Consider the following 8,982-nt stretch of genomic DNA (forward strand, 5'->3'; position numbering starts at 1 on the left):
AATACTCAAACTATCACACAATTGCACTCATCTCACACACTAGTAAAGTCACGATCAAAATTCTCCAAGCCAACCTTGGATAAATACGTGAATCGTGAACTTCCAGATATTCAATCTGGTTTCAGAAAAGGCAGAGGAACCAGAGATCAAATTGCCATCATTCGTTGGATCATCACAAAAACAAGAGAGTTCCAGAAAAACATCTATTTCTGCTTCATTGACTATGCCAAAGCCTTTGACTCTGTGGATCACAATAAACTGGAAAATTCTGAAAGAGATTGGAATACCAGACCACCTGACCTGCCTCTTGAGAAACCTGTATGCTGGTCAGGATGTAACAGTTAGAATTGGGCATGGAACAACAGACTGGTTCCAAATAGGAAAAGGAGTACGTCAAGGTTGTATATTGTCTTCCTGCTTACTTAACTTATATGCAGAGTACATCATGAGGAACGCTGGATTGGAAGAAGCACAAGCTGGAATCAAGATTGCCGGGAGAAATTTCAACAACCTCAGATATTCAGATGACACCACCCTTATGGCAGAAAGTGAAGAGGAACTGAAGAGCCTCTTGATGAAAGTGAAAGAGGAGAGTGAAATGGTTGGCTTGAAGCTCAACATTCAGAAAACAAAGATCATGGCATCTAGTCCCATCACTTCATGGCAAATAGATGGGGAAACAGTGGAAGCAGTGTCAGACTTTATTTTTCTTGACTCCAAAATCACTGCACATGGTGATTGAAGCCATGAAATTAAAAGACACTTACTTCTTTGAAGAAAGTTATGACCAAAATAGACAGCATATTAAAAAGCAGAGACATTACTTTTTCAAAAAATGTCCGTCTAGTCTAGGCTATGGATTATTCACTGGTCATGTGTGGATGTGAGAGTTGTACTGTGAAGAAAGCTGATCGCCGAAGAATTGATGCTTTTGAACTGTGGTGCTGGAGAAGAGTCTTGAGAGTCTCTTGGACTGCAAGGAGATCCAACCAGTCCATCCTAAGGAGATCAGTCCATCCTAAAGTAGAGCACTCCTTTGTGTTCATTGGATGGACTGATATTGAAGCTGAAACTCCAATACTTTGGCCACCTGATGCGAAGAGCTGACTCATTGGAAAAGACCTTGATGCTGGGAAAGATTGAGGGCAGGAGGAGAAGGGGATGGCAGAGGATGAGGTGGTTGGATGGCATCACCGACTCAATGGATACGGTTTTGGTTAGATTCTGGGTGTTGGTGATGGACAGGGAGGCTTGGAGTGCTGTTGTTCTTGGGGTCGAAAGAGTTGGACATGACTTAGCGACTGAAATGAACTGATGAAACTCTTAGAATAAAAGTCAGTAAGAACACTCTTTGATATAAATCACAGTAAGATCTTTATTGACCCACTTCCTAGAGTAATGAAAATAAAAATAAAAAGAACCAAACTGACCTAATTAAACGTAAACGCTTTTGCACAGCAAAAGAAACCATAAGTCAAATGAAAAGTCAACTCTCACAGTGGGAGAAAACATTTTAAAACGAGGCAACTGACAAGGAATTAATCTCCAAAATACAAACAGTTCTTGAGTCTCAATATAAAAAATAAAAAAATATATATGCAAGACCTAAATTGACATCTCTACAAAGAATACATACAGATGGCCAAGAGGAATGTGAAAAGATGCTCAAATATCACTAACTTTACAGAAATGCATACCAAAATTACAAAGATGTGTCACCTGACACCAGTCAGCATGGCCATCGTCAAAATATCTACAAGCAATAAATGCCAGAGTGTGTGGAGAAGTGAGAACCCTCTTGCACTGTTGGTGGGAATGTAATTGATACAGTCACTATGGAGAACAGTATAGAGTTCCTTAAAAAACTATAAAGAGAACTACCACATGACCCAACAATCCCACTGCTGAGCACGTATCTTGAGAATACCATCAATTAAAAAGGCACAAGCATCCCAATATTTATTGCAACAGTATTTACTACAGACAAGACATGGAAGCAACCTAAATGACCATTGACAGACGAATGGATAAAGAAGATGTGGTACATATATACAATGGAATATTACTAAGCCATAGAAACAAAAAAAATTGGGTCATTTTAGTAGATGGGCTTCCTTTGTGGCTCAGCTAGTAAAGAATCCACCTGCAATGCAGGAGAGCTGGGTTTAGTCCCAGGGTTGGGAATATCCCTTGGAGAAAGGAAAGGATATCCACTCCAGTATTCTGGCCTAGAGAATTCCATGGACTATATAATCCATGGGGGACACAAAAAGTTGGACATGACTGCACAAATTTCACTTTCACTTTCAGGGACACGGATGGACCAAGAGTCTGTCACAGAGAATGAAGTAAGTCAGAAAAAGAAAAACTAATATTGTACATTAATGCATGTGTATGGAATGTAGAAAAAATGGCACAGATGAACCTATTTGCAGGGCAAGAATAGAGTTGCATATGTAGGGAATGGACTTGTATACACTGAGGAAAAATGGGTGGGGTGAACTGAGAGTTTGGGTTGATATATGTGCACTGCCATATGTAAAACAGATAGCTTGTTTGAACTTCCTGTATAGCACAGGGAGCTCAGCTCAGTGCTCTTTGCTGACCCAGATGGATGAGATTGTTGGGGCAGAAGGGAGTTCCAAGAGGGAGTGGATACATGCATACATATAGCTGATCCACTTCATTGTATAGCAGAAATTAACACAGCATTGTAAAGCAACTATACTTCAGTTTTAAATACCTTCAAAATGAAGGTATGGGGGCAAAAAGAAACGGAGCAGTAAGGGAATTCTAAGATAGATGCTAAAGTGAGCCAGATAAAGAGTGGAGGAAAGGACATCTCAGACCACAAGAGGAGCCTGTGTATGCTCCAGGGTTCTGTGAAACGATTGACAAATTCAAGGGACTTAGAAAGCCATGAGGCTGGTGAATGAGAGCCAGATTAGTTAGTAAGCCTGAAATGGTAGACAAAAACTAAGTTATGTAAGGCCTTTTAGACCACATGAAAAGGTTCCACTTTAACTTAAATGCAATGAGAAGCCATTAAAGGGTTTTAAATACAGGGACTGGTGGATAGCAATTGATATCTCAATTCATTGAGCTATTACTTGATTAGCTCAATTAATCTAAAAAAAAGCAAGGATTTACAAGGAATAAAGACAGTCTCTAAAATCACTGGTTATGGGAAAACTGGAAAACCACATATAAAAGAATAAGATTAGAGTTTTAAATACACCATATACAAAGGTGAATTCAAAATAGATTTAAGACCTAAAAATAAGAGTTGAAACCATTAAACTTCTAGAGGAAAATAAAGGGATGACACTTATTGATATAGATTATAGCAATATTTTTTTGGATTTGTCTCCTAAAGCCAAAAGAAATAAAAGCAAAAATAACCAAATTTAAAATTTAAAAATCTTTTACATGTCAAAGGAAACTATTGACAAAAAATATAATCTACTTTATGGGATAAAATATTTGCAAACAATGTAAGTGGTAAGGGGGTAATATACAAATTAAATAGATCATACAATTCAATATCAAAAAATCAAATAATGTCATTTAAAAAACAGGCTAATTACTTGAACAGATATTTTTTTCTCCAAAGAAAGATGTTGTTGTTTTTCAGTCCCTAAGTCATGCCTGGCAATTTGCAACCTTATGGACTACAGCATACCAGGCTTCTCTGTCCTCCATTATGTCCTGGAATATGCTCAAATTTATGTCCTTTGAGTCAGTGATGCTATCTAAATATCTCTTCTACTTTTGCCTTCAATCCTTTCCAGTATCAGGGGTTTTGCCAATGAGTTGGCTCTTCTTTTCAGATGCCAAAGTATTAGAGTCTCAGCTTCAGCAACAGAACTTCCAATAAATATACAAAGTTGATTTTCTTCAAGATTGACTTGTTTGATGTCCTTGCAGTTTGAGGGACTCTCAAGTATCTTTTCCAGCCCCACAATTTGAAGGCATCAATTCTTTGGTTCTCAGTGTTCTTTATGGTCCAACTATCACATCCATTCCCTAGAGAAAGGAATGGCAAACTCACCTTTATATTCTTGCCTGGAAAAAGAAACCTTGAATTTTAAAGTCTATGGGGTCTCAAAGAGTCAGACATGACTGAGAACATACAGCAGCAGCAGCACATCCTTGCATGACTACTACAAAAACCATATCTTTGACTATAGGATCTTGGTAAAGTGAAAGTTCTACTTTACAATATTTTTAGTTTGTTATAGCTTGCCTTCCAGGAAACAGTGCATTTTATTTTCATGGCTGCAGTTACTGTCTGTAGTGATTTTGGAGCCCAAGAAAAGAAAGTCACTGGTACCACTGTTTCCCATCTATTTGCAATGAAGTGATGTTTGAGTGAACTCCGGGAGTTGGTGATGAACAGGGAGGCCTGGCGTGCTATGATTCATGGGGTCCCAAAGAGTCACACGACTGAGCAACTGAACTGAACTGAGCTGATGGAATTGAATGCTTCAGTCATAGTTTTTTTTTTTTTTTTTAATGTTGCACTTCAAGCCAGATTTTCCACTCTCTCTTTTACACTCATCAAAAAGTTCTTTATTTCTTCATCACTTTATGCCATTAGAGTGGTATCATTTGCATATCTAAGGCTGTGGATATTTCTCTGGCAATCTTGATTCCAGCTTATGAGTCATCCAGCCTAGCATTTTGTGTGATGTACTCTTCATAGAAGTAAAATAAGCAAGGTGACAATGTATAGCCTTGTCATACACTTTTCCCAATGTGGAACCAGTCACATTTTCCATGTCCGTTTAACTCTTGCTTCTTGACCTGTATACACATTTTTCAGAAGACAGGTAAGGTGGGTTCTCTAGTACTCCCATCTCTTTAAGAATTGTCCATGATTTTTTGTGGTCCATACCCTCAAAGGCTCTATTGTAGTCAGTGAAGCAGAGTAGTTGTTTTGCTGGAATTCTTTCACTTTCTCCATGAATGTTGGCAATTTGATTTTTGGTCTCTCTGCCTCTTTGAAACTAACGTTGTACATCTGGAAGTTCTCATTTCATGAACTGCTGAAGCCTAGCTTGAAGAATTTCTTTTCAAAGAAAGATATACAGATGGCCGAAAACACATGAAAAAATAGTCAACATTGCTGATTATCAGAGAAATGAAAAACAAAATCACAACCAGGTATCACCTCATATCTGTCAAATGACTATCATCAAAAAGATTCCAATGTAGTAAAAAGTGAAAGCTAGTAAACTGTTGGTAGGAGATATTGTAAATAAGTGCAGCTTCTATTAAAATAGTATATGCAGATTCCTCATAAAAACTAAAAATAGTACTACAATGAAAGTGTTAGTCACTCAGTTATGTCTGACTCTTTGTGACACCATGGACTGCAGCTCACCAGGCTCCTCTGTCAATGGAATTCTCCAGGCGAGAATACTGGAATGGGCAGCTATTCCCTTCTCCAGGGAGCTTCCTGATCATGGATCAAACCTGCATCTCCTCCAATGCAGGCAGATTCTTTACCAGCTGAGCTACCAGTGAAGCTCCAAGAGCTACCATATAATTCAGCAATCGCATTGCTGATTACATTTCTGAAAATTTGAAAAGTTTAATGCATCCAAAATTAATCACAACATTATTTACATTAACCACAATATGGAAGCAAACCATGAGTTCATCAGCAGATGAATGTATATAGAAGATAAGATACACACACAGTCTACAATGAAATAATACTCAGCTATAAAAAGAATATAATTCTGCAGTTTGTAACAACATGGATGAACCTGAAGGGTATTAGTAAACTAAGTCAGCCAATGAAACACAAATATTACATGGTTTCAATTTTAATTGGAATTTTCAAAATAAAACAAAAAGATGAATATAACAAAACAGAAGCAGATTCATAAATACAGAGAACAAATTACAGCTTACCAGGAATGGAAAGTGGTGGGAGGTGGGGAAAGATAAGGGAAGCAGATTGAGATACAAATTTCCGAGTACAGAATAAAAAAGATACAAGTGTTTACTTTACATATGAATTATGAATGGAGGTGTATAACACTGTACAGGAGGCTGTAAGCAAAATCATCCCCAAGAAAAGAAATTCAAAATGGCAAAATGGTTATCTGAGGAGGTCTTACAAATAGCTGAGAAAAGAAGAGAACTGAAAAATAAAGGAGAAAAGGAAAGAGATATCCATTTGAAGGCAGAGTTCCAAAGAATAGCAAGGAAAGATTAAAAAAAAAAAAAAGTCTTCCTAAGTGATCAATACAAAGAAATAGAACAAAACAATAGAATGGGAAAGACTAGAGATCTCTTAAAGAAAGTTGGATACACCAAAGGAATATTGCATGCAAAGATGGGCACAATAAAGATGGAAATGTTATGGACTTAAGAGAGCAGAAAATATTAAGAAGAGGTGTCAAGAATACACAGAAGAATGACACAAAAAAGATCTTAATGACTCAGATAATCATGATGGTGTGATCACTCACTTAGAGCCAGACATCATGGATTGCACAGTCAAGTAGGCCTTAGAAAGCATCACTAAGAACAACACTAGTGGATGTGGTGGAATTCCAGCTGAGATATTTCAAATCCTAAAGATGATGTTATTAAAGTACTGCACTCAATATGTCAGCAAACTTGGAAAAATTATCAGTGGCCACAGAACAGAAAAGGTCAGTTTTCATTCCAATCACAAAGAATGTTCAAATTACTGGACAATTGCACTCATCTCACACGCTAGCAAAGTATTCTCAAAATTATTCAAGCTAGGCTTCAACAGGAAGTGAACCAAGAATATCCAGATATCCTAGCTGGATTTAGAAAAGACAGAGGAACCAGAGATCATATAGCCAACGTCCATTGGATCATAGAAAAAACAAGACAATTCCAGAAAAAAAACATCTACTTCTGCTTCATTGACTATGCTAAAATCGTTGACTGTGTGGATCACAACAAACTGGAAATTCATAAAGAAATGGTATTACCTTACCGGCTTCACTTTACCTGCCTCCTGAGAAACCTGAATACAGTTCAAGAAGCACCAGTTAGAACAAGACGTGGGACAATGGACTGGGTACAAATTTGGGAAAGAGTATGACAAGGATGTATATTGTCACCTTGTTTATTTACCTAATATGCAGAGTACATCTTGAGGAATGATGTGCTGGGGGAAGCACAAAGAATCAACATTGCCAGGAGATGTAACAATAACCTAAGATATGCAGGTGATACTACGCGAGGCAGAAAGAGAAGAAGAACTGAATAACCTCTTGATGAAAGTGAAAGAGAAGAGTGAGAAAGCTGGCTTAAAATTCAACATTCAGGAAGCTGGTATAATGGCATCTGGTCCTATCACTTCACGGCACATAGAAAGGGATCAATGGAAACAATGACAGACTTTATTTTCTTGGTCTCCAAAGTCACTGCTGATGGTGACTGCTGACATGAAATTAAAAGACACTTGTTCCTTGGCAGAAAAGCTATGACAAACCTAGACAGTGTATTAAGAAGCAGAAACATAATTTTGCCGACAAAATTCCATGTAGTCAAAGCTATGGTTTTTCCAGTAGTCATGTACAGATGTTGTTAGGGTCCGGAGTTGCCCTTCCCTCAAAGGAACAGACGACACTCACGATAATGCAAGACACACAGCGAGGTTTATTTCCAGCTAGCTGGGGTCCAAGTGTCTGCCCGACGCAGCTGGTTTCAGCAAGGACCCCGAGCACTCTAAGCCAAGGGTTTATATAGCACTTTCAAACCATATTAGTTTTAAAACATCCACACATAGTAATCTTTTGGCACACAGTAATTTTCCACACTCTACACACAGCTGTTTATCTCACCTCCTGGTGGTTTAACGAGATAAGCCCACCCTGGCCCTTTGACCTATTTGCCTGATCTCTGTGTCACAACTGCCCACATTCTGGTGTTTAAGATTAACTTGTTTTTCAGGTTGCTATCTTCCTAGGAATCCTCACTCATCCTTACTCAACAAACAATTCTAGGGATCTTTACTTAAAACAACCTTAGCTTTGGTTCTACAAGCAGCAAGCGGCAAGCAAAGTACAGAAGCAAAAATGCATTGCAGGAGCATTAAGTTCTATATTAGGTTCTACAATGTAAGAGTTGGATTATAAAGGAGGTTAAGTGCTGAAGAACTGATGCTTTTGAACTCTGGTGTTGGAGAACACTCTTGAGAATCCCTTGGACTGCAAGGAGACCAAACCATTCAATCCTAAAGGAAATCAACCCTGAATACTCACTGGAAGTATGGATGCTGAAGGTGAAGATCCAATACTTTGGTCACCTGATGTGGAGAGCCAGCTCATTGGAAAGGACCCTAATGCTGGGAAAGATTGAAGGCAGGAGAAGGAGATGACAGAGGATGAGATGGTTAGATGGGATCATTAACTCAATGGACTTGAGTTTGAGCAAACTCTGGGAGATTGTGAGGGAAGGAAAGCCTTGTGTGCTTCAGTCCATGGGGTCACAAGGTTCGAACATGCCTGTGCAACTGAACATTAACAATATTGTACACCTGAAACTAATATAACATTGTAAGTGAACTATAATTATAATAAATTTGATTGTTTGGCTGCTTATGGTAAGCAAATATTGTCTTCCAAAGGGATCTCTTAAAGAATGGTGCATTAAAACAAGTTATTTAGCCTGTGATGGTTCGTTATCCCTGTCTGAACATCTCGACTGAGGGAAAACAGTCTGTTCTGAGGCTTAAGGGGCTGGCCCTGGGCTCTTAAAAGCAATTCAGGCTTTATAAGGGATCAGACGGAATGCACCCCAAAGGGAGTTGTGCAGACGTGCCCTACTGAGACCCCAGTCCTGGTGCCCCATCCCTCTGCCACTTGAAAACCAGTGGTGAGCTGCCCTGTCACCCTTTGGCTCTGAGGGCACCGGCTATAAGAGGTGGCAGAAGTGGGCAAGTGGCCCAGATTTGGCTCATGCTCTTATTGTGGAATGAAAGAG

At 38.7% G+C, this 8,982-nt stretch overlaps 1 non-coding gene across 1 annotated transcript; it reads left to right on the top strand.

The window, feature by feature from the left end:
* The first annotated feature begins 8,661 nt into the window (after positions 1-8,661).
* On the top strand, positions 8,662-8,734 carry LOC148774624 (small nucleolar RNA R38). The gene has a single exon (XR_016035606.1). It is a non-coding gene; the product is annotated as a small nucleolar RNA R38 (small nucleolar RNA).
* Positions 8,735-8,982: the final 248 nt, after the last annotated feature.

Source organism: Moschus berezovskii, chromosome 20, assembly GCF_049115385.1.
Source record: "Moschus berezovskii isolate FMDL1 chromosome 20, NW_MosBer_1.0, whole genome shotgun sequence".
Classification (NCBI taxonomy): Eukaryota; Metazoa; Chordata; class Mammalia; order Artiodactyla; family Moschidae; genus Moschus; species Moschus berezovskii.